A 25,629-nucleotide genomic window follows, 5' to 3' on the forward strand; every position below is an offset into this window, starting at 1 on the left:
TGCCAGTGGCTCTGCCATCTTCACATGAGCTTCCAACATACTCAGCATTGAAATGCAGTTGGCAGACAGCAAGAGATAGAGACTGACCAAAACACATACTTGATTCTTAAACATCTCAATCTGGAGAAAGAAAATAAAGCTGGAGACCTTACACTTCCTGATTTAAAATATATTATAAAGCTACAATAGCCAAAATAAATGGTGTTGGGAAAACTGGATAGCCACATACAAAAGTATGAAGTTGGTCCCTTACTTTACATAAGATACAAAAAATAACTCAAAATGGGTTAAAGACCAAAATATAAGACCTAAAACTATAAAACTCCTATACGAAAACAGGAAAAAAATCTTTATGACACTAGATTTGACAATTAGTTCTTGGCTATGATACTAAAAGCACAGGCAATAAAACCAAGAACAAACAGGACTACATCAAACTTACAAACTTCTCTGCAGAGAGGAAACCATCAACAGAAATAAAACGCAACCTACAGAGCAGGACAAAATATTTGCAAACCACGTATCTGATAAAGGGTTAATAGCAAGAATATATCAAGAACTCCTACAACTGAACAACAACAGCAAAAATAATACTTGAATAAACATTTCTCCAAGAAGATATACAAAGCGCCAACAAGCATATGAAAAGATGCACAACATCATTAATCCTCAGGAAAATGTAAATTAAAACCACAATGAGACATCCCCTCACACATATTTAGGATGGCCACTATCAAAAAATACATAAGTAAATAAAACAAAACAAAAAACAGAAAATAACAAGTGTTGGCAAGAATGCAGAGAAATTGGAAACCTCGTGCACTGTTAACAGGAATGTTAAATGATGTGGCTGCTATGGAAAACAGTATGGAGGTTCTTCAGAAGATTAAAAACAGAATTACAATAAAATCTAGCAATCCCACTTCTTGCATATACTGAAGAGAACGGAGGACAGGATCTCCAGGAGATATCTGCACACCCATGTATGTTCCAGCACTATTCACAATACCCAAGAGGTGGAAGTAATCCAAACTGACAGATGAACGGATAAAGAAAATGTGGTATCTACATACAATGGAACATTATTCAGCCTTTAAAAAAGGAGGAAATCCTGTCATATGCCACAATACAGATGAATTTTGAGGTCATTATGCTAAGTGAAATAAACCAGTCACAAAAAGATATTCTTAGATGAGGTACCTAAAATAGTCAAACTCTTAGAAACAGAAAATAGAATGGTGGTTGCCAGGGGCTGGGGTTTTGTGTTTGTTTTTGTTTTTTGAGGGGTAGGCAATTTTTGTTTTCCAATCTTTTGAAGGGAGTATTGCAGGGATCTGAAGGCAGAAAATAATCAGATAATGGGGAGAGGAAAACTGAAGATGAAAAAGGGGTGGGAAGCCTTAGATGGACCTCCCAGGAAGGAGGGGAGAAGGGGGTCCAGAGTAAGACAGAAGAAAGGGAAGACGCCCCCCACCCCCATCTCTGAGATTGAAAGAAAGATGAGAAGGTGAGATGTTCTGAAAGAGAGAGAAGTGGGAACTGTGTGCTCACACACCTTCAGATAATCTCTAGGTTTGCTGTAAAGGAGTTACGGAGGTTGCCCACCTTACAAGGAGGGAGCAAGAATTGAGCAGAAAAGGATATATCTGAAACACCAGTATGGAAAGGGTCTCAGAGAAACAGAAGATAAATAATGGATCAGGCAGCTAGATTTGGCTGTGGATGAGACTCACAGAACTCATTAACTCTTTCTGCTAATGGCGGGTGCCCCAGGTCCCTTAGCAAGGAGAGACCAAGGCTGGGAAATACTTGACAAGCCAGTAGAAAGTCATGATGGTAGGTTCAGGACACAGAGTGGACTGTTGAAGCTGAGATGTTGAAGCAGAAGGAGACAAGGCTCAGATGAGGTGGGAGAGGCTGCCAGATAGGAAGTCAGGTCTGCTTTCAAACTCCAACCATAACCATAACCTTTGGTGATTCGGCATGCCATGTCTCATGCACAAGTCCTTGAGCAGGACTACTGGGGGAAATAGGTCTTTGAGGAAATGGTAAAGCCACCCACGAGGACCGCTACTGGACGTACTGAGGAGAACAGTAATCTCGTCAGAAATGGAGATGCTTCCAGGAGCTTCAAGAAGAACCAGTATGCGTACATGACAATGGGACCCCAGAAGGATGAAAAATGCAGGGGCAAGGTACATGTTTAGGCAAAGCTAATGTAAAGTGAAAAGTAAAAGAAGGCACTGGAGTGATTTCCTAGCAGAGAGCTAAGGAAGGGTCAAGCTAGAGAGCTGGGCGTGCAGAGGGACAAAAGGCTCAGGACAAGAGAAAACCCATACATTTCACCCACTGTTCAAGAGTGGTCTTGGGAGGGACAGATTCATTAGATCTCAGATCTAGTGATAGCTAAGGTTACCCTAGATGTTCTGTTAAACTCAACTGGTGTTGATATTATCATTATTAATAACAAAAGTTACCATCTCTTGAGGGTTTTCTGTTTGCCATCATCATATTAAATTCTTACAAAAATCCATTTTCTGAGTAAGGAAATTGAGAATTAGGGAAAGCAAAATGAACTTTTACAAGGTCACAGAGATCATAACTAAAAAGTCAGAATTTGAGCCCAAGTCTCTGTAAAGCCAGAGCCTGAACTCTGAAGCAGTAGCCTTTTCTGGGCTGATTGCAAGAAGGAAGCACGAGAGGGCAAGAGGCAAGGGCATCCCAAATAATTACGTGATAATTCAGGAGCCTCCTGGCTGGGACAACTACAACACTCAGGTTACCCAGATTCAGACCTAAAAGCAGTTTCTGAATCAGCTACAACTAAAAATAGAAATCAATCAAAAAGCCTGTGCTTGGTAGAATAACTCTAGCAACATACCTAGCATCAAAGACAGGCCAGATTCAAAGGAGGCAATGTTTAAAGGGCTTCCCAGACGTACCAGCAGTCCTCACCAAGCCAGTCAGGACACGCTTCAAGGTGACTCTATTTATCACCCATCTCAAGAGATCCTGGTGTAGGCCTCCTAATAGCATCATATCCTAGGGATCGTAGGTTCCCAGGTCACCACCTTTAATATTGGTTGTGACTGGGAATTATTTGGAGTGTGTGACACCTTGTATCATCTGGGACTGGAGGAAAGCAGAAGGAACAGATACGTGTTCAAATGGCATTTTGCCAGCAGCTCCAACCATGTTTCCCCGAAAATAAGACCTGGCCAGATCATCAGCTCTAATGCATCATTTGGAGCAAAAACTAATATAAGACTCGGTCTTATTTTACTACATATACAATATAATACAATATAAGACCAGGTCTTATATTAGTATTTTACTATGAATATAATATAATATATAACAATATAATATAATACCAGGTCTTATATTAATTTTTGCTCCAAAAGACGCATTAGAGCTGATGGTCCGGCTAGGTCTTATTTTCGGGGAAACACGGTATGTGTACTCCCCATCTGTGTGCTCCCAGCTTTCTGCTCCTCTGACCAAAGTACAGTAGAGGTCCCAATCCAGAGATCTCTTTTTAGGATCAGGATTTTAGGTACAGAAGCAAGCTGACATTTAATGCCAGCGAACAGATGAAGAATACTGCATGGCACCATCTGAATTTGAGCCAGTGTGTCTCCACCTATATTGGTAAGAAGGTTAGTAGAGCTAGAAAACCATAATGGGATGAAACAAGGCAACAGGCTCTGACATCTTTATGTAAATCTTTAAATGGATCAGCTCTGTATTTACTGTACATGGATCAAATACCTACAATTATTTAAATTTTTAAATACAATTCTTTTTTCTAAATTCAGTTAAATAGCTTCATGAGGGCAGAATTCTAGTCTGATTCATCTTTCCCTCCCTCAACTTCCAAGCTCAATGCCTGGCACACAGGTACTGATAAATGACATTAGATTTGACAATTAGACATTAGACAATTTAACATTAGAAATGACATTAGATTTGACAGATTTGACAATAATAGGTTTTTTAGCGTTTCTAAATTCAGCCTATTGCCTACTTTTTCTTTTTCTTTTCAACCAGAAATTGAAGTGTGGTAATCAAACCTCACGTCTGAATCACACACAATCTAATCTACCTCTAGTCTACCACAGTCTTTCTCCATGGCCCCATGAGTTGTTTGGACCAAGACTCAAGCCGTCACGGTTAGGGCCATAGTAAGGAACCACGGTAAGTAGCACTACCTGTTTTCCATATGACTGGCTCCACTGAGGTTGTATAGCAACAACCAGCAACGCTGTATTCTTTTGGAAAAATCTGAATCACTCCTGAGATTTAGCCTTCAGGTAAATTGATTTCTTTAAGAAATCATACTTCTGAGAGCATTTGAGATCTTGCTCCCCAGCAGATGGCATCAGGTTAGGCGCAAATAAATTTTTATAAAAATTCAAAAAAAAAAAAAAAAGAAAGAAAGAAATCATACTACTTCAGAGCCAAAAGCATTCATATCAATTATCTGGCCCCACCCCCTTATTTGACAGACGGGGAAGCATAGACCCAGGAAGATAGGCGTCTAGCCTGGGGTCACACATCCGGTTGATGACATGACCAGGATGAGAGGTCCAGCCCATCTCCCCACTTTTCTCCCCTTGAATTCCTTCTCCTCAGCTCTCAGCTTAAATCCACTGCTGATCTCCACCCCATTGAAATTCGCTCCTCTTCCTACTTACCCTCATAGAACTTAATACCTTTGTGCATTTGTTTGTAGGACTCCGTGTTGAATGACTGCTCTCCACCAAGACTATCCAACATCGGTAGCTTGCCCGGCACAGGATAGTCCATAAACGTTTATAGAATAACTGAGAATGAATTAACGAGGGAATGAATCTTCTCCAATGCATTTCCCATCATACCATACGGCCTTCATTTAATCATATGCCTAATATATCTTTTTACTTTTTCTCACTATTCCTAAAGCTTGCCTTTTCTGTCTACTCAGAAACATTGATAAGAAAAACTCACAGATAAAAAGAAACAACAAAAAAAAGTCTTTTCAAAAAAATAAATTAGAGCCTCTAGACATATTAGAAATATAAGCCTTATAAATCATTTTCAGGGACCCCTCACTCCTCAAGGGTTAGAAGTGCACTTTCTTGATCTTTTTTGCCCACTGTCTAGCATGTAGTAGGAATGGCAAGTAGTAGGAACTAAAAAAGCATTTGCTGAATAAAAGAATGCAGAAATAAATAAGATACACACAATGTACACATGGCCAGATGTTGGTAAATTGTCTGAATGATAAGCTGAAATATTACCCAGAATTTTTTTTCTTACGTTTTTCTCCAGGATGAGCCATTGTGTCTTCGGGACAGAGCCACATTCTGAGAACTAAGCCACAGGTTGATGGCAACTATGTGAACCCAAACTGAGTACTTGGTCCTCATTACCAGAGGTGAGGAGCCCTCTGTCCTCAAAATTGAGAATAAGTTGGGGTCACAGAGAGGACAGAGCATACACCATCCCCTGCCTGCCACCGAAGCGGGGACTCTGGAGCAAGGCTGTCCCCTACTCTGAGTGGGAATCTAGTCATGCTACAGCCTGATGGCCCAGCCACAGCTGAAGAAAAGCCACCGACTGCTCCAACAGAGTCCCCACACTGCCACGAGGGCAGCAGTGGCCGTCCCCACACAGCCAGCATGGACTGACCTAAATGCCCTTCAAACAGAAAGCGCTCTTCTGAATTTCAGAGAGACTGACTGCAGCCATCCCTGTGGTAACCTTAGGTTAAGTCCACGAAAGCAAGGGTTAACATACAGTGCTGTGCAGAGAAAGCACTGCCTGTGTTATGTTAAACCCCCTTCATATAAAAGGAAAAATCCAACTGTTGTATAGAAAATCCCTACCCTTTCCGATCGATGCTTCCTACCACTAGGGCATCTAGTAATTTCTGATTCAGTCTCCTGTAGCCTTTACTTCAATGACAGGGCACAGCAGGCCAGGGGCAGACAGCAGCCAGGCTCCGCATGGCAAACCATCAGCCCCGCCAAGAGGTGTGAGTGCTGGGGGGTGATGCACAAAGCATTGGGGATGTCACCATGGGTCACACAGGGACTGTTTTCAGCCTTGCCCCACTGCTCAATCATAGACTCAGAGTTCAAAGGGCTGTTAGGCTGTTGGTCACTGACCTCATCTCAAGGTGATAGTCACCTCTGGCCTTTCGGCAGACAGCAAGCCTCTGTCCATCCATCTTGGAGCATCTTGACACTGGATTCTCTACCCATTTTACAGCCAGTGACCATTCCCTATTGATTTATTGATCTGTGTCTGCCTGTGGAGGGAGCTCAGAACAGACTTTGTGTGTACTCACAGGCTCCCGCATGGATTTTTTTCCCCTGCTTTTCTTTCCTCTTTTTATCAAGGCACATTAGCAGTACGGGATGCAGCAGGAATTAGAGCATGCAGGAGCCCAATTTACCAGTTGTGAATGTGCCCGGCTCCCGTTGGTTGGTTGACTTCGCTTGTCTTTTCTTTCCTTTTCTGTCCTTTCTTCATTTTGTCCCAAACTCTCTGAAATACTTGTCCCTCATTCCTGTTTTGTCCTGTGAGTATCTTCTTTTCTTTACCTTTGAGATAGTTCTTGAATCCAACATGGAACACGCAGGAAGAAGGATATTAAGAAAACTAACATGCTCTTTTCCCCTGTTGTCTGTTTGCTGTCACATCCCATTACAGGTAACACCTTATTTCCAAAAACAAAGGACTTCCTCCTCACCATGGCTTCTAAATAAACAATATTCGATTGCTTTGAATCATTTATAATTCAATTTGGAATCATTCTGATTGTACTGGTTTCTCTTCTAGAAAAACAATTTCTTTCAGCACACTCATCCTTCCTGGAATTTCATGAATGAGCACTCAGAAGCTATGAAATCGGTGTGGTCCTTAAGCTTTTTAATCAGCGGAGCAAGGATAAGAAAGTGCCTGTGAAGCAAATCCCTTGCTTCAAGGAAAAGACAGAAAGTGCAAAATCCTTATAAACACCACACATCCACCAGGTAAAGGTGCAACAATAGAAATCATTGGAACAACAGCTAGTGTCTTATAAGCAGGCCACGCGGCTATGCTTAGCAGTAATTACTTCTAAGCCATCTCAGACAGCATCTACAAATCACACTTCCGGATTCCACATTCTTTCCTGCCTTTGGAGTTTTCAGTGAAGGGAATCATTTATCTCCTGATAGTAATTAGATGAAAAGATGACTGTGGTGTCTTATGAGTAAAATATTGCATTGATCTGGACACTGGATACCCAGGTCACATTTTATTCACAAATATATTTTCTTAAAAAATAATTTGTTAGAGAAAGACTCTTGTCACTGGCTTTGACAGTGCTGCAATGTTCTGAGGTGGTCACATGGCAATGGACTGTGGTGGCCTCTAGGTGCTGAAAGTGGTCTCTGACTGACAGCTAAAAAGAAACTAGAAACCACAGTCTTATGGTCCCAAGGAGATAAATTCTGCCAAGAACCTGAGGGAGTGTGGAAATGGATCTTTCCCCATTCAAGCCTCTGATGAAACCATACCCCCGGCAAGGAGACTGCAGCCTGGAGAGACACTAAGCCAAGGACCCACCTAAGCCGTGCTCAGACTCTTAACCTATAGAAGCTGTGAGATAAGAAGGGTGTTATAAGCTGCTGAGTTTGTAGTAATTTGCTATGCATGATAGAAAACTAACACAACCAATAAATCCATCTAACTGTGCTATAAAAAAATAATAATAATTTGTTTTGCTTGAAAATGTTCTTATAAGAGCAAAATTTCTCAAATAGGGTAAAGCTGCTTCAAATGCCTGTTATCTAGTGTCAGTATTTAAAAAAATCTCTGAAAGTGTATGCAGTGGGTTCCCAGCAGCCCCATTTTAATCTTCCTCCCCACAAAAAACATTTCTCATTCCACTTGAAACTATCAGTCCAAGAGACTTAACCAATATAAGCAAGTTTGGTATGCTTCCATCTGCTTATTTAATCATGTAAGTGTGTCGCAGATTTTTTAGTGTTTTTTAATTACCTGCATTTAATCTTTTTTAAATTTAATTGAACTCAAGTTTCCAGTGATAAACAGTTAAAGTAAGGAAAGACAATTAAAAACAAAATAAAATAAAAAATTTAAACAGGTTACCATTTTTCCCTATCAATTAGCAAAAAAATTAATGATACTTCATAAGACTGGTGAAATAGGGTGAAATAAATATATTGTAAGCAGTGTAAGTTGGTAAACCATTTTTAAAATAGTTGAACAGCATATATCAATAGTCTAGAATGAATATATCTTTCTGATCTAATCTAAAGAAATAATTTTAAATAATGAAAAAAAATATTTATACTTAAAGAGATTCATAGCAGTGGTCCATGAAAATGGCCACAAAAAAAGGGGAAACAATCTAAATTTCAAAAAATATAAAATGATTAAGTTGTGGTATAGTCATTCAATGTAATAAGCCATTATAAAGCATGGGTGGCTATGAAGAATATGGAACACGGAAAAATTCCTCCACTATAATATTAAATGGAAGGGACTACCAAATATTATCAACAACATTATTATGACTAGATGGAGAGAAACGGGCACAGAGAAAATATACTGGAAAGAACGTTTCTAAAGGCCAGTAATAATGGCAGGTAGGAATTATGAGATTAAAACCATATTTTCCCTTACCCGAATGTTCTTTTAACTTGCATATATAATGTTTCCAGGAAAAAATAAACATTAAAAACAGGAAAATGGAATAAAAGCTTACCTTTGAAATCATTTGGGATGGCTTTCAACATGTAATGAAATTTTTACATTTTGATTTTCCTAACTGAGGAGTCACCTATGGAACAGAGGTAGGGAACTGGGCTATTTGCTTTGGTAAAAACAGTTTTGAAAGTAGCTGGACTGTTTTCCCATAAGTGGTAGAAAGCTTCTTCGCAGTGGACAGCCAGCAAACCAACAATAAGACAAGAATGACTAGATAGCTTGAAATTGTGTGGTACAGTAGGAAAAAAGGCTTTGGTTCAAATGCCTTTTTGAACCAGCATTTGGGTTCTAGACCCAATACAACTATTAACCAATTGGAAAAGTAAAGATCACTAAACTTCATACTTTAGTATTTTTTTCATTCAAACACATAAAATCACTTTTAATCTATAAAACTAAAAAGTAATGATGGACTATTGGATAAACAGGCAAAATACCTGACATCACTTAGTTCCAGTTGTCACTTCTTCTTCTAGAATAATAATTATTTGATTTTTTTTTCACCTTTCTTCTGGTTGGACTAGCCTTTTTATAAAGTAGGCCTTCAGTTTTGTCATCTAGAACACTGTCAGTGTAGATGTCACTCACCCCTGTGGCAGGATGATTGTCCCTATTTCCACTGTACACATCCGGGCTGATGGTGAGCCAGCCTCCTTTGGAGGGGACTGCTGACCAATGGCACAGGTCCCCAGGGGGGTGTGGCAGGAGGCCAGGCTGATCCAGTCCATTGACCTGCATATATCTGGGAACTGGTCTGAAAGAACAAACAAAAGTGAACGGTAAGTCCAGATGTCCCAGAAAGAGAACAAAGGTTGAAGTTAGGTATACCTTTAACAAGATTAAGTTAACAGTTGGACAGAATTTTGTACCTGGATTTTCTGATGATGGAAAGTCACTGTCACCAGATCCAAGCATCACATGGACCACACTGTCCACAAAAAATGGTCAGAAGTCTAACTAACCAATCTCTTTGCCAAAGACAAACACCAATGCTTTTCCATGAGCTACTCTAACAGTCCAGAGGGGCAAGTCACTTGTAACAACTGCACAGGCAGGTCTTGAACTGATTTCTTTATTGAACGAGAATCCATCAAGCTCCACAATGTGCTAAGCAACGAAGATGCAAAAAAGAGTAGGTACCATCCTGGTACCTCCACAACCAGAATGAAACAACTACTTGACTTGGAGCGGATGGGTCCTGGAAAAATACACTTAAATAAATAAAAGTTTGACAAAAAAAAAAAGAATTAGAGTAGATGAATCAAAGCATGCCAGTCTCTTGTGAAAGAAGCACATTTGCATGGTCCCCAGTACAGTGTGCTTTGAGAGTCCCGGATGGGAGTGCTAAGGAGAAGCAAAATCCCTGGGACCCTCAGTTCAGAAGGGAGAGTGCCTGTAATTCCTACGAGTACTTGCCCAGTTCCTCTGGCTGCAGTGTTCCAGCAGTATCCATCCCTGTCCTGAGGTCCAGAGAACCTGGAATTGGTAAAAGGAAGCTCCAGGGATGAGCCCTCGAGGTGACCCTTCCAGCTGCAAATTTGGTGCTTATTTTTCTAATCAAGTAGTCCAGAGTTGACACACCAGGAAACTATTTTCACAGAAGGCACACAGCTCTCAGCCATTTCCATTCTGCTCAGACCAACCCCCTATCCTGCTGCCTCAATCTTTCTGCCCTGAGTAAAACCTATGGAAAAACATAAACAGAAAAGTAGGAGCCCACATCTTGCCTAAAAGATCCCATCTTGCCTAAGGCTACTCAACCAACTTCCAAACTCTTTGTGACATAGGCCAAAGTATATCTATCTACTCACATACATCCATGCATTCATGCATGATTCAATCCTAGAGTATATGAGTTGCATACTAAGAAATCACTTGCCTATACTGTATATTTGTCATTCTAAGTACCACCTGTATTAGGTATAACTACTGTTTGTACCGCAGAGGAAATACAATTGGGTGGGTACTTCTCTCCCATCTCTGTATTGTGAGTATGAACTTGCAGACAAAGCAAACACAAATGTAAACACTAATGTTATCTTAAAATGATTTCACTAATGTTGGTATTTCTCATTGATTAGACCTGCTTTTGACTTATTCATGACTCAGTATTGCTTGTTAAAGAAAATAAAACGGACTCCTAACCATTCAACACCCCTAAGTTGTGATACTTGCAGCTTTCAGTATGTGCTGATTAGACAAGCTGACCATGACACAAAGTCATTCACTCTTGCTGCTTTTCTGCCAACCGGTTCCTGCACACACACCCATACCTCTGCCCTCTCTGTCCTGCCACTTGCTGATGCTTTTGCAAGGAGTGAAAGTGTCTGTGAGCTCTGAAAATTGGATCACAGGGACAGCTCCACGCTGGCCCCAGTCATGCTGACGGCAAGACCGATCAATCAATACCCTGTGTGACACTTTCAGAATTCACTGGAAATGATGCTCTTTTCAAATGACACCGACCTTTTATTGAGGGCAGCTCCAGTAGGGGGAAAAAACACCACACCAATATGTTTTTCTTCGATATATTTGGTTCCAGTAAATTTTGTTGGTTAGAACCAATGATTCTGTATTTGCCACCTTCCCCCTCCCATTGCAGAGCCTTTGAACAAGGAGATACATTTAGACAACATTGCAAGCTGACGTTTTCCTGAGCCAGAGAAGACGGCCATGCTTCTTTCAATGCAATGGGTCTCTGAAAATTCTAGGTTCGTGGTGGACTGCCAGCGCACCAGGCTCGCAGAGCAAACCAATAGAAATTTCCTTCCAGGATGAAATCTTACAGTTGCCAGGCTGCTGTTCTAAATACTTGGAGGGGGTAGACCCTTGGCTTTCCCATATGATGCTGGCAGGGGGACACAGACGCAATAGTCGCTTTCTTTGCAGTAAGTGTGCAGCTCCCTAGGCCAGCCTAGCGGGTTAGCAGAGCTGCTTCACCAAACCAGATGGGAAACTCTGGTTTCACCGCTAAGCTCTAATGAGGTGACAGATAGTGTTGCCAGCACATCTTAACATCAGACAGTCTACCCACGCCTCAGGAGTCGAGGTTTCAAAGAGTCTTGAGGGACTGAGGAACCAGAGAAGTGACTCTCCTTGTTTCCTCTTGGAGGAAACAAGAGGAAAGGGTGAGAGAAGAGAGCAGAATGAATTAGGATCCCAGCTGCCACAATTTGAATAAAACCCCACATACTAGCAGTTTAGAGAAGAGATTCTCAACTTGGAATGCATCAGGACTACATGGAGGGCTTGTTCAAACACAGGTTGTTGTCCCTCCCCCGTCCTTCCCCCCAAAGTGTTTGACTCAGTAGGTCTGGAGTGGGGACCCAGACCTTGCTTTTCTAACACGTTTCCATGTGATGCTAATGCCACTACCCTTGGGACCATATTTTGAGGGCTACCGGTTTACGGTACCTTTAAATTACCTACAAACTAAATAAACCTAGCTGTGTAAATACCTAGCACTAGAATTTTTTTTTTTTTTTAGTGTGCTTATCAGGGTAGATGTGATAAAGCATCTCTTTAATAGACCCAATTTCCCAAAATGTTGTGTGTAGGGGCGGGGGGGTTGTTTTTCATTTTTCTTTTTTTGTTTTTTTCTGCCTAGCAATATGAAAGAACAAAGGTAGACTGTGAATTTTGTTGTCTGACAATGACAATGCTGCAAACAAAACAGGCATGTGACAACGTCCTTGGCAGTTGAAGCTCCCTGAAAGTTCAGGGAGCAGTCACTGGGGCTTTGGGTATCCACGTCAAGTGAGTTAACCAGATGCTGGTCACTCACGGGGCTTCGGGCTGTCACAATGAGTGGGCAATCAATGGGCCAGCCCATTCAGCTGTTGAAACACAGAATCGAATGGCCAACCATTGCAGGATATGGTTCTCGGGGAATCCGAGTGAGCTACCTTTGAATGGACAAGTTCTCAAATATGAAGCTATGTGATTGGTTTCTCAGCAATTTTCTCCCTCCGCCAATCAAGTTCACTATCAAGAACTGCCAAAAGTTCCTAAAATAAAAGAATTAAGATAAATAATCCCTACCTTTGTAACAGGAATTCAAGAAGATTTTATGAGAAACCATTATCTTCTTTTTTTTTTTTTTTAGGACAGCAAATGGAAACGAATCTATGAGCACACGAATATGAGACAGTGTCCCTCTCCAGCCACGAGCATCACTTTGAATCCCAGTACCTGCGGATTTGCTTCTGTGCTGCTTTGCAGCAACTAAGAGAATTTCGATTTCAGTTACAGTGTATGAGATTTATGAGTTCCTCTGACTGGGGATAATTAGAAAAAAATAAAGTGGTGTAAGGAATAAGAAAAGGAGCCAAAAAAGTCAGCAGAACATAGGCAGGAGTTTTTGCATTCCCCCCACCCCTCAAACCACACTCTGCATTTCTGAATAAGAATGAGTAGGTCATGAGGTGAGAAGCAACAACTCTAAGCCATTCGTTGGAAAAGACACTAAATATTTGAATAGTGAAACGACACAATAGGGAAGATAAACCAGACACAGGATGGAGGTGAGCAAGGAGCAGCAGAGCTTACGGGGCGCTGCATGTGACCATGACAAACTTCCAGAAGTAATGACCGCTGCTTCTCTCCTACATCCCAAAGGTCATTCTAGTTCTTTTGAACAACTCTAACCAGGAACCACACAGAGAGAGTTCTAGAAAAATACAATTCCTACTTAACCAAACTGGTGTAGCCTAATCCCAAAACACAGTTGTAATAAGGAAAACTGGAAAGAGTACTTTAACGCCATGAAATTTGTCATCTGTTCTGAAGAAACTGAGCACTCACTAAAAGTTTTAATAGCAGATTGTATATCCAATTTATCTTTACAAAGAATAACTTGAGTGGCTGTATGCCATATATCACAGATGGGGAATAGAAAGGAGATTCTTTCACATCTCCCTAAGTTTATTCAAGTTATTTCTTCTACCTGAATTGCAATTCTTCTTACCCATGCAGTGAAAAATTCTCCCTCCTCACAGATTCCACTCAAACATCACCTCCTCTGGGAAGCATTCCCTGACTTCCCGCCCAGAATTTTTCATTTCCCGCTCTGGGTTCCCATAACATCTTGTAAGTTCTTTTATTGAAGCTCTTTTCATATTACACTATTCTTTTTTGCTTTCATGTTTCTTTTTCTGCAGTTAACCATACGATTCTTGAGAAGAGGAACCATGTTTTATTAATTATTTTATACCCAAGATCTGATTCATAGTAAATGCTCCATAAATATGGAGTGAAAAAAATGAATGAATGATAAATGAATGAATGAAACTCAGTTAGGACATTAATGCAATAGGCCAAGCTAAAGAGCCAGAAGGCTTGGATTAAAAGAGTAGCAATGGGGAGTGAGAGAAGGGCGAATATCCAAATAACATTTTTGAAGCAGAATGGCTAAAATTTGGTAGCAACTGGTGGAAGATGTAGAAAAGAAGGCAGACTGACAAATGCTATAAACAAAATAAACAAAGGATAAGGTTGTAGAGGGGATCATGGTTAAGTTTTATCAAAGACATGGAATTGTTATAACATTAAGAAAATTGTATGTCCATATAATAAAATATGCTCAAAGTACATCCAACAAATGGGCCAATTTAACTAAGAGAGATTAACAGTTATATATATAATTTTCCACAGGAAAACTTAATTTCTAAATTTCCACCTCTTTTTTTCATTTTGTTTCACATAGCAATTACTACAGGCAACTTTAATGGAATCAAAAGAACTATAAAACACATAATAACTTTTAATGCAATTTTAGCGTGAAGCATGTGGCATTGTTGGTTTATTACAGATTTCCAAAATGGCCCCCCACTGAGCAAAGCAAAGCAGGAAGATCCTATTTTTTTTTTCCAATTTATTTATTTTTAGTAGGCTGAATCTTCTTTCACACAGGCTTGGGATTGAATTCCAGCTCTACTCCATTTTAGCTGAGTGATATCAAACAAGTCTTATAACCTAAGGCTATTTTTATATCTGTAAAAGTCTCTGTCCCATGGAGTGATTCTTGTTTGTTTTTCCTATATTTTTATTTTATTTTAAAAAGTTTGAGACTTAAGTAACACACATACATAGTACAAAATTCAAAAAGTGTATAAAAGAGTGCCCCTTGAAAAGAAATTTTTCTTCCTTCCCTGTCTTTAAGCCATACAGTTATCTCACCAAAGGAAATCACTATTATTAGTTTTAGAAATATACTATGCATTTTTCCTACACACAAATGTTGCATACTCTATATACCGTCTGAACCCAGTTTTTTCCATTACCTAACTTGGAAGAACTTTCTAGATAAGTGTATACTGCACTGCATCATTCTCTTTTTTTTAACAAATGTTTTGTACTTTATTGTATGAATTTTTCTGGCTTCTATTAAAGGGCATTTCAGTTGATTCTAATCCTTTTGATATTACAAACAATGTTGCAAAGAATATCCTAGTACAAATCTATATACATGGGTTTTTTCTTTCATTTATTTGCATCTTCTTTTTAACTTTTATCAGTTATTGTAGTTTTTATCAGTTATTGTAGCTTTATCAGTTTTGTAGTTTTCAGCACAATGTCTTAAACATCATTTCTGAGATTTGTTTCTAGATAATTGATATTTTATGTCATTATAAATGACATGTTTATTTATTTTCTAGCTGTTTATTACAGATATATAGACAATTGATTTTTCAATATTTACCTGATATCCAGTAGCCTTGCTAAAGTTATTATTAATTATAATGTTATTTATTAATTATAACTATGTAGATCTGGATTTTTTACATACAATCATCTCATCTTTTAATTAACACCTTTATTTCTCCCTTTCCAATCTGTATACCTTTTTTTCCTGACTTTTTGCACTGGATAGTATTTCCAGGACAATACTGAAGAGAAATAGTGGTATTTGGGATTTTTATATTATTTCTAATCTCAAAGGGAGAGCTTCTAAACATAGTTTTTTTATAGCTATCTTTGATAATATTAAGGAAGTCTTCCTCTATTTCCAATTTGCTTAAAGTTTTAATAAACCAATATTGAATTTTATCAGATGTAATTTCTGAGTCTATTGAAATGACCACATTTTTATCACTTATTCTAAGTGTACTACATTGATTTCAAATGCTAACCCAACCTTTCACTTCTTTTTATATATTTCTAGGCTTGGTTTGCTAATATTTTAATTAGTTTTTTTTAATTCTATATATGATTGAAATATGCCTTATGCTCAACTTTAAAAATGTGTCAGGAGACTATTCTCTCTTTTTTGTCCCTAAATGTTTGATATAATTTATTGACTGGCCATCTCATCTGGAATTTTCTATGTGGGAAAAATTTTAATTATGGACTCAATTTCCTCAATATTAAGACTATCCGGATTTTCTCTTTCTTGTGTCTTTTTTAATGAATTATATTTCTTTAAGAATGTGTCCATTTCATCTAAATTTTAAAGTGCATTGTTATAATGTTATTCATAATAGCTTCTTATCATTTTAATGTCTATGGGATCTGAGATAATCATTTTTTTATTCTCCACATTGATTCTCTCTATCTATCTATCTCTCCCACCTCCACCCCCTCTCTGCCTCACCAGTGACTTCTCAGTTTTATTAGCTTCTTCTAAAACCAAATTTGGCTATCCTGATCCTCTCCATTGTATGTTTGTGTTTTGTTTTCCTCCTCATCACTTTCTACTCTGATTTTCATTACGTCATTCATTCTTCTTTCTTTGATTTAATTTGCTATTTTCCAACGTTTTAAGATGGATGCTTAGCTCATTAATTTCAGTCTCCCATGTTTCCTAACATGCACTTAAGGCTACCAATTTCCCAATAAGCAAAACTTTGGCTGTATCATACAAGGTTTGATATGTAAAATTTTCAAAGTAATTCAGTTCAAGGTAATTTTAAATTTCCATCATGATTTCTTCTTTAACCCATAGGTTATTATTTAGAAGTATATGTCTTAACTTTCCAAATATTTGGGAATTTTCTAGTTTTTTGTTATTGATTTCTAGTTGTAATATTTTTAATTTCATTGAATGAGTTGGTTCCAAACCAGAAAGTTATTGTACTTCCTGGTTCACTGTCCAAATAGTTCATGGCTGGAGCCAAGTCACAGGTGAAATTCAACTTTTGAGTCATATTTCAAAGCTGTCTCTGAAGCCAGCCTATCTCCCTAGCTTGGAGTTACCCAATAAATGATGACCCCCATTTTGTGCAGGGTTCTCTTGTTCAAAGCAGAAACTATTTCTCCTACTCTAACAAATGATTTCCTGGAACGAGGTCAAAATCCCCAACAGGTAGGTGCTAGAATTGAGTCCTACTACAGGTCCCTAGTACAGAGCTTCTCTGTGTCACAACTCCACAGGCAACCACCATATCTTCATCTGTGGAGATGGTGCCCCCTGGAGTTGTGCAGGCACTGTATGCAACCATGCATAGCAGCCCTGCTCCTTTATCATGCTGACCCTCAGCCAGAGGAACCATGGTCCTCAGCAAGAATGCCAGCTGTGCTAGGCCAGAAACCATCTATATTCACCTTTGCATTGGCTGTGACATTTAGCTCAATGCCTAGCACATGTGTTCATAAAGTCTATTGATGGATGAAGTAAAGAATGAATATGTGAACAGAGAGACAGATGATATAAGAAACTAGGCAATTTTATTTTCTCCTACAAAGTTTGGGGTAGAAGTTCGGTGGAACTTAAAGACCAATATAATTTTTAAAATACAGGTGGAATAAATATAAATTTAAATCACGTTTCAAGTAAGCCAACATAGAAAGCCAACATCTACAAAAAGGAGAAATAACAGGACCATCATTACCTGAAATCATGGGGCTTAAATCTATAAAAGCAAACATAACATATAAGGTGAAACTATTAAAAACTAAACTTTGGTTGAAAAGACAATTGGATTCAAATAAATTTAAAATGGTAACATTTGGGACTACAACCCTGATTACACAAACAATTGTTCAGGCAATTCAGTGGTACATATCAGACAGCCTTGGTGGTGTTTAAATTTAATTTTTCCCTAACCTCTTTGGACATGTTCTTTCACAGTGTGGGGTTTGAACGGATTTTTTTTTAATTAAACAAAAAGAAAAACTTACAGGTAGAGGTGAATTCAAACTCAAGAAAATTGAGTTTGATAACTTTGGGTAAGCATCCTCACTTCCCTGAGCTTTTATCTTATCCTTGAAATATGAGGTAATTTAGTCAATATTTCCTCCAGTATGTTCTGTAGAACCTCAGTCCAATAAAATGTTAACATGACAAAAAAGGGTTTGATGGTCCAATAAGTTTTTAAAAATGCTGGTAAATTAAGTTCATTTACTGCAACATTTCTCAGAGTTTTTAATACACTGAACCTTCAAAAATGGTGTATACTATGCAGTATTTCTTAAGCTTGTTAGACCACACACCCTTTTTGTGCTAAAGCATCCCATAAGGTTACTGTATTGTGAAACTAGGTTTACTTTAGTTTAGTTTCATTGTATTCTACTACTAAGTTTCCATGATTCTAAGTAGAGTCTCATAAAAAGGAAACGCAACAATAGCTATCGATTCCCACCTAGAAGATGAAACAGGTAATTTCAAGTTTATCCATACTGGAAATTTCTTTCTCAGCTCTACCAACTGAGTGGCCACAGTTGTTGACAAACTAGAAAATGACAAATATGTCTACAAATGAATTAAACTGCTCAAATCAAGGAAATGAGAATTCTTAGCATGTCAGAACCTCAGAAATTTTCAGAAAAAAATGAGGGAGCTTTTTGAGAACATCTGAGGAGTTTTTGAGTAGGTTTTCAATGTTAATATTCTTTCCACAGTTTCTCAAAGTGTGTATGAGTACACATACATGCATGAGTATATGCACATTCATGGGTGTGTTTTAAGAGATATTAATAGGGTTAAAAAGTGATTCCCAAATACATTTGAGAAACACTGGGATTAAACACAGCTAAACAAGTTTCTCTGTTGTTCTAAAGTGCATTGTCACTCTACAAGAGGCAGATATAATATGTAGCATTTATGTGACCATTGGACTCTATATAATATGTTGTAGGATTAGTGTTCCATAGAACACACATTGGGAAATGGTATCCTAATCCATAGAATTTAGGGTTTCTGTTAAGTGTAAGACCTGAGAATGGAAGGGGAAAATGTTTCTGAATCTTAGGTTAAACAAATTAAAGATCCTAGAATAATGGCTCACATAAACCAACGTAGAAATATTTAAAAGCAGATGTAAATTGCCATATATTACTGAAGGGAATATTCCATAAAGGGTAATTTATGCTACATCTGTATATGTACTTGTAGTAAATCATGTTTACATATGGTTCTTCATTTCAGTATTGTTTGAAATAGCTAAAGATTAAAAACAACCTGACTATCTATAGCATACTTGTTAAACTATAGTATACACTTAAATGGATTCTATGGAGCTGATAAGATCAGCTAAAATACAGGTTAAGTCAGTAAAAATGAACCCCTCAAAGACGGAACATGTCTTGCTAATTTCTTTTAACTCAAGGATCTGGCACAGGCCCTGAAACATTATAGGTGTTCCGTAAGTGTGTGATGAATAAAAGAGTAAATAAAATGATTAAATGGATGACTGCTCTAAAACCAGAGTCCTCCATATCAAAGACTTAATTTCCAAATTTTCTTTTCTTGGGACTCACTCAAGTAATTGATCATTCAAAAGTTTACTAAGGACCTATTATATATCATACATTATCCTGGATATACAAAGATAAATCAGATAAACAGAGCCTACCTTTTGAGAACTAAAGTCTCTTGTAAAAGAAGACAATAGAAAATAAACCACGGTGGGAATTTGATAAAAGAAGTCATTACTTGATCTGTTAAATAATTACCAAATTTCTACATTTGGTGAAAATTAGGGAAGTCTCTAAAGAAGCACTACCTCCTTGAACTACTTTTGTGTACTTCTTAGTGACTAACGACGGCCCCCACTATTCTGCACAGGAAGCAGTGCCCAATTATCAGCATGCCACCCAAGGACCTAGTAGGGGAAAAGGAAACCGAGCTTCCAGTCGTATCCTGTCGTGGTGTGGTTGCTTTTATATTAGCCAGGAGCTAATATATTAAAGGAGCAGCTTGCTTTCCTCATCTCCTGATCTTTGTCCATTTAGTCCTCCCTCTTCCCATCACCCGCTCCATAGAAACAGACAACTAAACTGTTCTGTGCCTATTGTGTCAGGGTAAATTTTGTAAGTTTTCCTAGCTCTAAACTCCAAAAACCTAAACTTTTAGAGAACTGGACAGGATACTTTGCATGAGAAAAAAAAAATGTTGGAGAGAAGTAGGATCTAAGGAGTGTGGGGGCTTCGGAGAGAGACCATACAGGATTTCCCCAAAGGGAGAGAAAGGGTAAAATTTAATGTTGGCTCTTCCTGGAAGCCAGAGCCCTAGCAGAGCTCAGGAAGCAGAGAGGGGAGGAAGCACAGTGAGTCCACGCAGCCAGCGCCCTAGGAGCCTTAAAGAAATCTCCGTGGTCCGGGACAGCAGGACGGGGGTAGAATAGTGACTGCACAAGAGGAGCAGAGAGGCTTGAAGGAGCCATGAAAGCAAAGCTGGAAATCTCACAGGCACCACGTGGGGAACATCACAGGACCAGAGGGAAAACGAGATATCTGATAGACAAACATGTTGACTCCTGCTATGCCTGGGTACCACTTAACCATGCCCCCAAAAATCTTAAACTGCCTTACAAGAAGGGTCTTGGGGGGGGGGGCTATGTTTTGCCAACCCAGCAAAATGGAGGCTCAAAATGCAAATTAAATGGAGTTATAGGAGGGAATAATTGAAGAAAGCTACGTTTTCTGCCCACCTGAGCTGTGGATTGTCGTAGAAGCTGGGTACGGCTACCTCCACATGCCTTAGGGTTCCTGTGACGGCTGTGCCTCACCGTCACCCGAGACTTAAAATCTCTGGTTTCAAACCAGTCACAGAGTCCATCTGTGAATGGTCCCAAACATCACCTGGACCTCAATACGGTGGCCTTGCTAAAGTTGATCTGCTTCCACGGGGCGGAAGGGAGGGGTCTTCTCCTTCAGAACAACTGAAATACAATGAGTAGAGCCCAAAGCCACTCACGCTCCATGAATGTGGTCATTTAGAGCTATATCATCCGTCACCTTTGGGTGGTAATTAGAAAAGGGAAGTGAATAACAATAGTACATAACACTACTTTACCAAGATTTAAACAAGTTGTACTATTGTTGAACATCTATTGATGAGTCCAAATGTGCCACAGGCTATTGAGCACAAGGAGGGTTTTGATGGGAGGCTTTTCATTATTAATTTGATGCGGTGCGGTTTATAGACATCACGGCATACATTTGTTACATGAGACCTTGCCTCCCACAGCCATCAAATCTAATTAGCATCCTGTGGGGTGACACCCAATGTGGGGGAAGATGTCTCAGGGGTCTGTGTCTGGGACTTGCAAGTCCATGAAAGGAAAAGAGCCAACTCCTGTTGACTTTGCAAGTCTCTTTCCCAAGTAGGAAATACTCTAGGGACACAAAAGAAACGGAACCTGTGATCCTTAGTAAAAAGAATCTCTGAGCGGGGAATCAAAAAGGCTGGGTTTTAGTTAAGCTCTGCTAGTAACTAGTTCTGCGCCCTTAAGTGTAGGCCTAATGTCACTCACTGTAGCTCTCTGGGCTGGAGTTTCTTGGTCTATAAAATGATAATCTCTTAAGGTGACTTTCAGGCCCAGTGTTCTATGATTTTTCTATCTTAGGCTATCTCCTCCACTCTTAGTTTAATATCATTATGCTGGCACTGCCTACTTTTATCTCCATCTTCAACCTCTCTCCTGAACTCCAGACTTATATATTCAACTGCCCCCTTGACAAATCCACTTGGATGACATCGCAAACTTGCCATATACAAAAACCAAACTCTTGACTTCTCCTTAAAGCCTGCTTCACCTCACCCCACCCTAACCCTACCCCAGTCTTCTCATCACAGTAAATGGCAACTGCATTCTGGAGCTTTCCTTTGAATCCTCTTCCCCTCACACTCCAAATCCAATCCTTTAGCAAATTGTGTTAGTTCTGCCTTTGAAATATGTCCATATCTGATGCCTTCCACCGCAATATCCCAGCCCAAGTGCCCATCTTTTCCAGCCTAACTCGTGCCACCTCCTCCACAAGTGCCCATCCGTGGGTTATTCTCCACACACCAGCAAGAATGGTCACTCTGCTACTCTTCCCCCAGATACCGTTATAGTTTACTCCTCTCTTCCTTCATGTCGCCATTCAAATTCACCTTATCAAAGAGGGCTTTCCTAACCATCCCACTAAAAATAGTATTTGTATTCATTTTTTTATGCTGTGTAACAAATCACCAGAAACTTAGTAGCTTAAAAGAGCATGCATTTATTTTCTCATAGTTTCTATGGGTCAGGAGTGCAGGCACAGCTTACTCTCTCAAGGATGCAATCAAGGTTGGTTAGGGTACATTCTCACCAGAAGGCTTAACTGGGGAAGAACCCTTTCCAAACTCATTCATGTTTTTGGTAGAACTCATTTCCTTGTGGCTCTGTGACTAAGATCCCTATTTTGTTACTATTGAAAGCTGGAGGGTGCTCTCAGCTCTGAGAGATTGCCTGCAGGTCTTTGCCATGTGGTCCTGTCCATAGGCAGTTTACAACATAGCTGCTTTCTTCTTCAGGGCCAGAAGGAGAATTTCTCTCTAACTCAGGTAGGGCCCAGTTCCTCTTTTAAGGGCTTTTACCTAATTAAGTCAGGGGCACCCATGAAACTCTTCCATCTGATTAATTTAGAATCAACTGATTTGGGACCTTAGTTACATCTTCAGAAATCTCTCCACCTTTGCCATATAACATAATCTAATTATAGAAAGTGGTATTCTATCATGTTCATGGGTCCCATTAACACTTAAGTTGGGAGTGTGGACGAGGGGTAATTATACACAGAATGTAACCAGAGCTAGGAATCTTGGGAAACATCTTATAATTCTGCCTATCACAGCATGCATTCCACCATAACCTTACCCCATCTCTTTTCATATCCTTTGCACCCAACATGTGATTTGTTTGGTTTTTATTCTATTTCCCCTGAGTAAAATGAATGATTCCTGAGAGCAGGGACTTTATGTTTATCCCCTTCTCATCCAGGAAGTCCAATGGTTTATTATTCCTCTAACAGACTCTGATCACATGCAAGTCAGCTCTGGTGAATATGTATTGAGCCCTTACTCTTTACCAGCCAGTTGAACACACTGCAGTTAATCGTCGCAATGGTCCTCCCTAAATCACACAATCCCTTCTGAGCCTGGCTGGTGGGATTTCAGGCATGCTTTTGGGAGTCCTATATTCCTGTGGCAGTACTAAGTATTCATCTATTCTCTCCTTCTCTTCTGTTTAGTGATAAAACTCTTCAGTCTTAGCTGGGTGCATGGCCGCCTGATTTCAGACCCCGTAACCCAGTTTCTCTTGAAGGTAAGTGTGGCCATAAACTAGGTTCAAGCCAATGGAGTGTGAGCAGTGATGAGCACTTCCTCTCCACAAAGACAAGATCGCTTGCCCGGGACTTCTCTTTTTCTCTTTTATTAGTGCTGGAGCGTAGACACAGAAGTGAGTAGCTTCAGCACTCCAGGACAGGGGTTTTAACCTGGGGTTGATAGCTCTTCAAAGGGCCCATGGATAGAATTCACGGGATCCAGAAATTTGGATGGAAAGTTACATCTTTAGTTTCAATAACCTCTATTTGAAATTCAGCATTTATGAATGTAGGCAATAAACCACAATAGTAGTCACAGTATCTGTGACCTTGTCACCATCAGAAACCACAGGTATCTTCATGTCACACTACATTTATTCAGATATTACAAAATAGCAGTTTGTTCTCATCATATTTTGAAACTAAAGTACTTATTGGACACACCACAGGATCTTGTTAATAATTAATAAAGAAGCATATGCATTAGTATAGCACAAATTTGTCTTTTCAATATTGTGATAATTATATTTTATTATAATTTACTTCCTTTACAATCCTCACGTGTATTTTTTATGCATTTTTTTTTTGAGACAGAGTCCACACACATGACCAGATTGTCCAAAAGTGCCATGGCATAAGATTTTAAAGTCCTGTTCTAGGAGATGGTGATGTACCAAGATGAAAGGAACAGGGAATCCTCCATGTCCTTGTGGTACCGAGCTGCTTACGACATCTGGGCAGCTCACTTACTTCCAGACTGTTGCAAAAGAGAGGGGAGAAAAAAAAAATCTTCCAACTTGTTTGAGCCTCCTATTTTGAGGTCTATATGTTACAGCAGCTGAGCCTACACCTTAGCTAACATTTCCTCTCCAAAGTCAAGCCAGAATCCTGGGGTTCCCTATGCTGTACAAAGTGCTTAGGAAAGGATTCTCCAGTCTTTAGACCTCCCTGTTACAACTGATGAGCTCACTCTCCAAGCCCTGCACTGTTCCTAGAAGAGAGCAACAGCGGGTGCTGCGACCTGTAATGCCTGCTGGTCCTACGGCAACAGCTCTTAAAGTTTGGCCCATCCATTGCCCCAGCCTTACCCATCAGAGGTCCCAGTAACTCCACTGAAAGGGAGCAAAGTGGTTTTCCTGACTCAGCGGCACTCACCAAACCCCACAGTCTTCCTTGCTTCAAAAGGAATTCTCTTAAAAAGCCTCCCTTCTCTTTAGCTTGGCCCACTTCTACCTCCCAAATTCACCTCTATCTTCCCTCTCCTCTAGAATGGTCCAAAGCTTAACATTTTTGCAAACAAAATCCTGATTGGGTGTTGCCTGGAAACTTCTCTTTTGGCCACATCCACTCCCCTTCACAAAATTCCCACAGACAAAGAACACAAAAGTGAGGTTGCCATCTCAAAATGGGGGAAAGAAAAATTCCTTTAGCAGGGAGGAAGAGGCTATTTTCTCAGTACGTTATATGACAGCTACCGCAACAATCCAAATAGAGGTCTTAAGAACTGATTTTGAGAGGTGATGAGAGTGGAAAGTGAAAGAAAGGTGAAGATTGCAGAGAATTTATCGAGGTAGAACAAAAACAAACAGCAACTGGTTCAATACGGAAGGATCACGGAAAAAGAGAAACCAAAGTTGGCTGCAACATTGAAGTTTAAATGAGCAAAAGAAGGATAAATGAAAGAGAAACATAGAAAGGAAAATCATTTTGGAGGGGGAAAAAAAGGCAGCTTTTAGGTAAGTTGAGTTTGAAAATTCCCCAGAAGTGTGGGATGAGAAGCCTGAGATCAGTATCTCGATGAAGATGCTGAAAGCAGGCAAGAGAATGAAGGAGCTCAACTGAGGATGAGAATTAAGACAGGAAAAAGCAGAAGGCCGCCTCTGATTCTTGACGAATGCTCACATTTAGTGAACAGAAGAAACCATCAAAGGAGATAGAGAAGAAACAACTAGAAAAGGGGGAATACGGTTAGGACAGTGCACTGTCACAGACAGCTGGGGCTTCCAGCAAAATGTACAGAGAAACTACGGATAAGAACTGAGCAAGGGCCAGTGGCTTTTTTAATGAAAAGATGGTTGATTAGTAGACAGCTTACTAACAATAGGAATCCTTATAAATAAAACACCCTGCGATACAGGTATTACCAGTGACAGAGGCTGTCAAAATTGTTTTCGAGGCTGTACTGGAGCACAGTTTTCCCTTAACCGCTTTTTTGAAATTTCTGGAAAACTCACGACACAATATATGTCTACTTGCCATTTACAATCATAAAATGTCCCTGGTTTGAAACATATCTACATTCCAGAAGGCATAATCCCCGACTTGGGATTATGAAATGTATTCCATTGGCTC

The 25,629-nt window shown here is 39.5% G+C and overlaps 1 pseudogene; it reads left to right on the forward strand.

Annotated features, from left to right (window-relative positions):
* Positions 1-2,045: 2,045 nt before the first annotated feature.
* The window catches only part of LOC117023132 (histone H2A.Z-like), a 100,404-nt pseudogene continuing 76,820 nt past the window's right edge, over positions 2,046-25,629 (forward strand).

Source organism: Rhinolophus ferrumequinum, chromosome 6 (assembly GCF_004115265.2).
Source record: "Rhinolophus ferrumequinum isolate MPI-CBG mRhiFer1 chromosome 6, mRhiFer1_v1.p, whole genome shotgun sequence".
Taxonomy (NCBI): Eukaryota; Metazoa; Chordata; class Mammalia; order Chiroptera; family Rhinolophidae; genus Rhinolophus; species Rhinolophus ferrumequinum.